Raw genomic sequence first — 8,810 nt, forward strand, 5'->3', positions numbered from 1 at the left:
ATCCATCCATCCATCCATCCATCCATCCATCCATCATCCATCCATCCAAATTACTTTTATAAAACCATGAAAAGGTTTTAAGGTGCAGTACATGCAGTGTGTTCCAGCAGAGTAATTATACTTGAGAGGACTTGTGCTCCTTGTCTCGAGATGCACACAAAGCAGAAAATGTGGATTCATATCACTATGCTTTGATTTAAACCAAGTAGACTTTAAAGTAGATAATAATAATAATAATACTAATAATAATAGATATTGCGACACAGATAAAGAATACATACTTTTCCTGTTCTCAACATGGTTTAGCGTACAGTATCTTTATTTCAATAAGCCAAAGACGTCAGCTGAAAAAACGTCATTATGTCCATCCATCCGTCCGTCCATCCGTCCATCCATCCATCCGTCCGTCCGTCCATCCGTCCATCCATCCATCCATTTATCCGTCCATCCAAATTACTTTTATAAGACCATGCAAAGGTTTCAAGGTGCAGTACATGCATTGTGTTCCAGCAGAGTAATTATTCTTGAGAGAACTTGCGCTCCTTGTCTTGGGAGTGCAAACAAAGCAAAAAAAAAAGTGGATTCATATCACTATGCTTTGATTTCAACCAAGTAGATATTAAAGTAAATAATAATCCTAGATCTTGTGGCTCAGAGAAAGAATACTCACTTTTCTGTTCTCAATGTGGTTTAGTGTCTTTTTCAACTAGCCAATGACGTCAGCTGGAAAAAAAAACGGCATTATGTTCATCCATCCATCCTTTATCTTTACCCACGTCTTCCGTTCTGTGTCACGAGGTCGCTTGTGCCCATGTCCAGCAGTTAACATGCAAGAGGAGGGGGACGACCCTGGACAGGTCTCCAGTCCATCACAGGGACACATAGACAAATGAAACAAACAACCATTCACAGTTAGGGTTAGGTTATGGAGTTACCAGTTAGCCTAGCATACAGTTTTTTGATCTGGGAGGACACTGAAGAAAACCCGCGCATGCACAAACAGATCATGAAATTTCCACCCAGAAAGGTCTCAGGGCGGGATTCGATCCGACAACCTTCTTGATGAAAGGCAACAACTCTGTCACACCACTGTGCCGCCCACAATTAAGTTTTGTAATCTTAATTTATATAAAGTTTAAGGATGTTTTAGACAAATGTACTTATTTTAAAAAAAAATAAAAAAAAGGCCATGCTCAATAATCCAGCTATACAATCCAACAATTTTCAAACTGTAAAACACTGAATATTGGCTCCAACAAAGGACAGAACATTTTTCAACATCAAGTGTTTTATTTTTATTTTTCATTAGCATTTCCTTCAGTTCATGATTAGTTTACTCCTGTGATTTCTGAGTCAAGCTTTTCTTTTCTGGCAGATTGAGGCCTCTGCTCATCTAGAGTTTCTGTCCTGCTCAATTAATGAGCGGAGTGCAAGTAACATTAAGACAGTTTGTTTGTATTTTGCTCTTTCTTTACCAAAGATAGAGGGGACAGAGGGTTTTGCAGGCTGAGTCTTCTGCCTGCTTTTATTTAATTTTTATTTGTCTCCAATGTCCCTTGCAGAACTCAGTAAGATACAGCCATTTCTCTAAATTTGATTAGCTGAGGTGGCTATTTTGATTTAGTGTGGACTCCAACTGTCACTTAGCTGTAGATGTACATCCAATGATTCATTTGCAAGAATTTCATTGAAATCCATCGGCTGGTTATTGAAAGTTTTTGCAAACAGACAAATGAGCAAACCTAAAGAAAATTACACGATCGCCTTCCTTTTAAAACAGCATGTGATAATTGATTAAACACATTTCTTTATGAGCTTGTTAAATGAAGTTAAGTGCTTGAGCCAGGCCTGGCAGGGTTTTCTTTTTGTACCTCAGTCTGAACCAGACAGGAGACAAGACCTTTGGGTCCCATTACATAAAAAAATGAAAGAAAGAAAAGAAACATGCGGGCACTTGGTGACATATTTTACTGTATATGCCAACCTTCTTGACAGCAGTTAGACCAGAGTGTCAATGCATCACTTTGTGGTGACTTTCTCGTCAAAAAGCATTGATGTGTCAAATCCAAAACTGGGCTAAATGTGGATGCAGTGCACCTGTGTTCACCTTCATTCCACTAAACAAATCTCCTGGAGTGACAAAAGCCCAGAAATAAGAACAATTAGTTAGAAACATAAAATGGGTTATTATGTGGATGTCGAGTACAGAACATAGCCATGTATCATACCTGGGCTCTGACCTTTTCAACAAAAGGAAGCACCGAGCACAAAACAGCAGGAAGTGAGAAGGTAACTGTATTAATTACCCCCCAGGGAAAAGGAAACTCGGGACCTAAAACTGGATGCTGGGATGGATGTGTTGAAATTCTGTGTGCAGAAAGAGCTGCAGTCAGTTGAGCTCTACCGCAGATGCCATGTAGAAAAAGATGTGGGTTATTTTTTCAGGTGACCTGTAGAATTCCCCAGTGGGACGTCCACAGATATTAAATGCTCTTCTCCCCTTGTTTTAGCTGGGACACTTTCGGCCTGGGGCTTTAGTGTTCTGATAACCTCAGTTTATATGTCTGAGTGGACAGTAGGAGTATAACACTATGTAATAATTTGTGAAGACGATTTTTTTTATTTAAACTTCAGCATCTACCTGACTGACTGCAATCTGCTGAGTGCAGCACAAACAGGCAGCCTATTTCCCCTGACATCCTCCCATTTGAACTCGATATTGCAGAGTTGAAATGCTGCATGAAGCTTTGGGCTTCTTCTGTTTTCATTTTGACCCACGGGTCACACCGGACACATCAACTGAACTAAACTGTTAGTTCAGTGAAGAAGCTCAGAATCAGATTAAGCGTTATTATCATTGTACCGGGATACAGTGAAATGATGTTCGTACAATCTTCCGAAACGTGGGCGGCGTGCACGTTGCTGCTGCTACAAGAGTGCGGCCTCTTATTCTTTATCAGAATACTTTTTAGATAGGAAAAGGTAAAAGGCTATGAGGATGATAGTGGTATTACAAAAATGATCGCTTGACGATTTGAGACATCAAAAAAACTCTACCAGCAAACACATTTATAAACACAATTACATATGCATTTGACGTCAAGACGTTAAGGTTTGTCCACGAAGCACTTTCAGATAGGCCATATAGTCCTGATGCTGTCGTTGTTCAGCCAGCAGTTCTGATAAGCCTGCACAGAAGTTCTCAGGGGAGGGGTGGTTTGCAAAAGGCCAAGCTTTTTCTTTAGTTTACCCGTGTCCCAAGAAAAAGCTGATAGTCGGCTGCATCTGAGGCCAAACAGGGGAGTCAGATTCAAATAAGCCAGAATTGTTGATTTTCTTCAGGCAGAAGATACAACACACCACAGTATTATGACTTAAGCTAATTTAAAATACCAATCCACTCTGTGATTATTTAAAAGACACAAAAAATAGTTTGAAGTGAACACAGAACAGCATAAAAATAATAACACCTTTTAAGATAAGGTGTTTAAAAGAAAATAATTAATGCAAAGTAACCACATAAAGGAGAAGAACAAGAGGCAATAATTCACGACTATAAAGCTCGTCGATCTTCCATCCATCCATTATCTTTACCCGCTTATTCCATTTTGGGTTTCGGGGGTCGCTGGTGCCCATGTCCAGCAATCACTGTGCGAGGGGCGGGGTACACCCTGGATGGGTCGCAAGTCCATCACAGGGCCACATAGAGACAAACGAGACAAACAACCATTCACTCTCTCACTCACACCTAGGGACAATTTAGAGTTACCAATCAGACTAACATGCATGTTTTTGGTCTGTGGGAGGAAACCGGAGTATCCGGAGAAAACCCACGCATGCACGGAGAGAACATGCAAACTCCACCCAGAAAGGCCCCTGGACCGGGGTTTGAACCAAGGACCTGCTCGCTAAGAGGCAGCAGCTCTACCAGTTGCGCCACCGTGCTGCCCGCTCGTCGATCTTAATGGAAAAAAAAAAAACAACTTCAAAGTTCAATTTAAAATAAAACCACTCACTTTGAGTCCTGCAAGTGGGGAATTCTATGTTAATCCCTTGATCGGAATAAAAACTGTTTATCTTAAATAGATTTTACATAAAGGCACCTTACAGATCCCACAGGACTCTGCAGACATTATTGAGTTGGCTTTAAGTGGAGCTACAAATCTCTGAGCACCTGAAGAGTCTGTTGGTGAGCATTTGACATATAAGAATGTGATAAAACTGTCAAAATTATTTGTTTTTTTACAACGTGGTAATGATATAATCTAATAAGCATAATTAATGTACCCCCTAACTTCGTTCAATGTATTTTTATGCACTTATTTATTTTTAACCAGCCACTAGGGAGCACTAGCCAGTGTATCTCTTGTACCTGTCCTGAACCCTGGTAAATGGTGAGGATTGTGTCAGGAAGGGTATCCGACATAAAATGCTTTTGCCAAAACTAACATGTAAGTTCATATAAGGGACACCATACTGGATCTGTCAAGGCCTGGGTTAATGACTGCCACCGGTTCTGATGACAAACAGGGTGCCGACAGAAATTGTGCTACTGTTAGTCGAAGACCACAAGGAGGGAAACGTGGCAGGAGACAAAGGAGAAGAGGAAAGTCACAAATGTAGGAATGAGGGTTGCAGCTCTAAATGTGGGGACAATGACAGTTGAAGATAAAGAGCTGGCTGACACGATGCAGAGAAGAAAGGTAGATGTTTTATGTGTCCAAGAGACCAAAAGGAAGGACAGCAAGGCTCGCAGAATTGGAGCAGGGTTCAAACTGTTTTACCATGGTGTGAATAGAAAGAGAAATGGAGTAGGGGTGGTCCTGAAGGAGGAGTTGGCAAATAATGTAGTAGAGGTGAAAAGAGTGTCAGATAGGATGATGCGCCTGAAAGTAGAAGAAGAAGGTCTGATGCTAAATGTTGTCAGTGGTTATGTTCCACAGGTTGGATGTGATGTGGAGGAGAACGATACATTTTGGAAAGATATTGATGAAGCGATAGAGAGTATTCCCAGGGAGGAGAGAGTGGTGATCGGAGCAAACTTGAATAGACATGTTGGCAAAGGAAACAGAGAGGATGAGGACGTGATGGGTAGGTTTGGTGTCAAGGAAAGAAACCAGGAAGGACAGATGGTGGTGGATTTTGCCAAGAGAATGGAAATGACTGTAGTCAACACATATTTCCAAAAGAGGGAGGAACATAGAGTGACCTATTAGAGCGGAGGAAGGAATATGCAGGTCGATTACATTCTGTGCAGAAGAGGAAACCTGAGGGAGATTGGAGACCGTAAGGTTGTTTCAGGGGAGAGCGTGGCCAGACAGCATCGAATGGTTGTGTGTAGAATGATTGTTGTTGTGAAGAAGAGAAAAAGAGTAAAATCAGAGAAGACCAAATGATGGAAGCTGAGGAAGGAGAGAGGAGCTGTTAAAGGCTCTAGGTAGTAAAAAAGAGCTTCCAGATGACTGGGCTACTACAGCAACAGTAATTAGAGAGAAAGGTAGGAAGGTACTTGGTGTGTCATCTGGACAGAGAATAGATTATAAGGAAACCTGGTGGTGGAATAGTGACGTGCAGGAAGCTATTCAAAGAAAGAAATTAGCCAAGAAGAAATATGACAGTGAGAGGACTGAAGAGAGGAGACAGGAATATAAGGAGATGCAATGAGGAGTAAAGAATGTGGTAGCTAAGGCAAATCGGAAGGCGTATGATGAGTTGTATGGGAGGCTGGACACTAAAGAGGGCAAGAAGGACTTGTTCTGATTGGCCAGACAGAGGGATCAGGCTGGAAAGGATGTGCAGCAGGTTACACTTGTTAAGGATAGGAATGGTAATGTTTTAACAAGTGATGAAAGTGTGATAGGAAATTAGAAAAAGAAAGAAGAGTAGAGGTCAAAGAATCTGTGGACCAGGATGTGAGAAAGATTAGTGATGGTGAATTTCAGAAAGCTTAAAAAGTATCAAGGGAATGCTGATGAAGATGCCATCTTTGCTTTGACAATGCTGATGGTGAAATACAGAGAGGGTCAGAAAGAACTCCATTGTGTTTTTGTGGATTTAGAAAAAGCATATGACAGAATGCCGAGGAAGAATGTGTGGTATTGCATGAATCAATCAGAAGTTACAGAGAAGTATGTTAGACTGGTACAGGACATGTATGAGAACAGCAGGACAGTGGTGAGATGTGCTGTAGGGGTGACCGATAGCTTCAAGGTGGAGGTGGGAGTACATCAAGGATCAGCTCTGAGCCCCTTCTTGTTTGCTCTGGTGATGGACCGAGGTCAGACAGGAATCCCCGTGGACTATGATGTTTGCAGATGACATCGTGATCTGTGGTGAGAACAAGAAACTATCATGATATGACCAAAATGTGTTTCGACCCACGTGCAGGAAGACGAGAAGACTTCAATAAAAATAAGTAAAAGGTTTATTATTGAATAAACAAAACAAAATGCTGGCGGGGCAGCTAACTTACTTTAAAGGAGGACACTAAAGGGAGACAGACCACAGAGTCTTGGGAAGGACAATCCAGAGACAATGGCATAACACCATGGGGCTGAATATATACAGACGCTGACAAGGTGAAATGACAGGCACCTGTGGTGATTAGAATTTGACACAGGTGCGACAGTGCTGGAACACGGAGGAAAGACGCTGAGGGGTGACAGGCAAACATGAGGAAAACATGACATGTAGGACTAGACCCCATAAACCCTACAAAAACAGGTGAAAGAGAACTTGAAGAGGTGGAGGTATGCACTTGAAATAAGGGAAATAAAAGTGAGCCATAGTAAGACAGAGTACATGTGTGTGAATGAGAGGGAGGCCGGTGGAACAGTGAGGCTACAAGAAGCAGAAGTCACAAAGGTGCAGGACTTCAAGTACTTGGGGTTCACTGTCCAGGAAAATGGTGAGTGTAGTAAAGAGGTGAAAAAGAGAGTCCAGGCAGGATGGAGTGGATGGAGAAAAGTTTCAGGAGTGATTTGTGATGGTAGCAGCAAAGATCAAAGGATAAGTTTACAAGACAGTTGTGAGACCATCTATGTTATATGGTCTGGAGACAGAGACATGGGCAAAAAGTCAGTAGAAAGAACTGGAAGTGGCAGAAATGAAGCTGTTGAGGTTCTCCTTAGGTCTGACAAGAATGGATAAGATTAGGGATGAGATTTTCAGAGGTACAGCACAGATTGAACAACTGGGAGATAAAGTTAGAGAAGCCAGACTGAGATGTTTGGACATGTCCAGAAGAGGGACAGTGGAAGACAAAGAGAAGATATATGGATAAAGTTAGAGAGGACATGGAGGTAGTTGGAGTGAGGACAGAGGATGCAGAGGACAGAATGAGATGGAGGAGGATGACTCGCTGTGAAGACCCCTGAAGAGGGAAAAGCTGAAAGAAGACATTTTTAGTATTAGTGTATTTTGTTTTTTTAGCATTTTTGTATTAGTGCCTTTTTGATGCTGATGCCTATGTGTGACCCTGTAATTTCCTGCAATGGATCCATCCATCCATCCATCCATCCATCCATCCATCCATCCATCCATCCATCCATCCATCCATCCATCCATCCATCCATCCATCCATCCATCCATCCATCCATATCATCTGTAGTGGTTTGATGGTTGTGGATGTCCAAGGCATTTCTTTAGTGGGGAAATCATATCCTGATACACATGAAATGATAACTTTTGCAACTTTGCTTATTATCCTTACAGGCTTTTTCACATTTCCAAGATATTTTACTTGTGAGACCTCTTTGAAATGTTGCCCATTGATCTTAATATTTAAATAACATTGTAGTGCAAGTTTGGATTATTAAAATATTATTTTCATAAAACGTGAGCAGCATGAAAATTATCTAATTCATCAGGATTCAGCACGTCTATTTTCTTACCTCTGTCAATTATGAAATTAACATTTAGTCTTCAGAATATATAAAAAAACAGTTTGTTAAAAGCAAAGTGAAAACATTTATATACTACTTCTTACTTTTCAATGGTTTATAGAACAAACAATACTATTTGTATGCAGCAAATACAAATTTGAACAACTCACTAAAATATCTAGAGATTAAACTAATTTAATTGTAGCATGTAATGCTAAGCCTAGAGGGGAAACACTGAAGTTTATTTCTACTAATATTTCATCTGAGACTGAGAAACCATGGCAACGGTGATCGTTTTTTCATTGCAATGTGAATAATTTGACACATGAGACGGTAAAGGAGGGGAGGGGTGTTTGTGTTTGCAGTCTTTTATTAAAAGTTTAATAAATCACATTGAGGAAGACCAATAAAAACAATAAAAAAAATAGATTGAGGTATTGTTAAAAGCCACTACTGAAAAAGTCACCCCTCCATTGCACTCTCCCTAAACTGACTTTATTTCTGTGGGGGGCCGACAACAGCATTAATTGATTGAAGAAAGGCACACTACAGTGCCACCTAGATTCATATCAAATCAATAATTCATCAAAACTACAGAGATTTAATGATATTTCCATAACACACACTCTCTTTCCTCCCTTTAGTCTGACAAAGACAAATTGTTTTGTTTTAATCAAAACTTCAAACCTCTGCAACAGGTTGTCTTGTTCTTCAAGCACCTCATGTGTTTGTGCGATATTAGTGTGTTAATGTGTGTGTGTTGGGGGTGGGGGGGGGTCTCATCATTATTTACACTCTGATGAGATGTTTTCTGAAAGGGGATCTTCACATTTACCTTTTCACATATTTTTGTGTTTTAAATGGATTTTTGATTTTGCATTCCATCCATCCATCCATCCATCCATCCATCCATCCATCCATCCATCC

General features: G+C 40.7%; 1 protein-coding gene across 1 annotated transcript in view; it reads left to right on the forward strand.

Annotated features, from left to right (window-relative positions):
- Positions 1-8,810, forward strand: part of LOC119422521 (ephrin type-A receptor 6-like) — an 85,771-nt gene that overhangs the window by 24,026 nt on the left and 52,935 nt on the right. The gene's annotated exons all lie outside the window — the stretch shown is intronic.

This window comes from Nematolebias whitei, chromosome 2 (assembly GCF_014905685.2).
Source record: "Nematolebias whitei isolate Nwh7 chromosome 2, NemWhi1, whole genome shotgun sequence".
Lineage (NCBI taxonomy): Eukaryota > Metazoa > Chordata > Actinopteri > Cyprinodontiformes > Rivulidae > Nematolebias > Nematolebias whitei.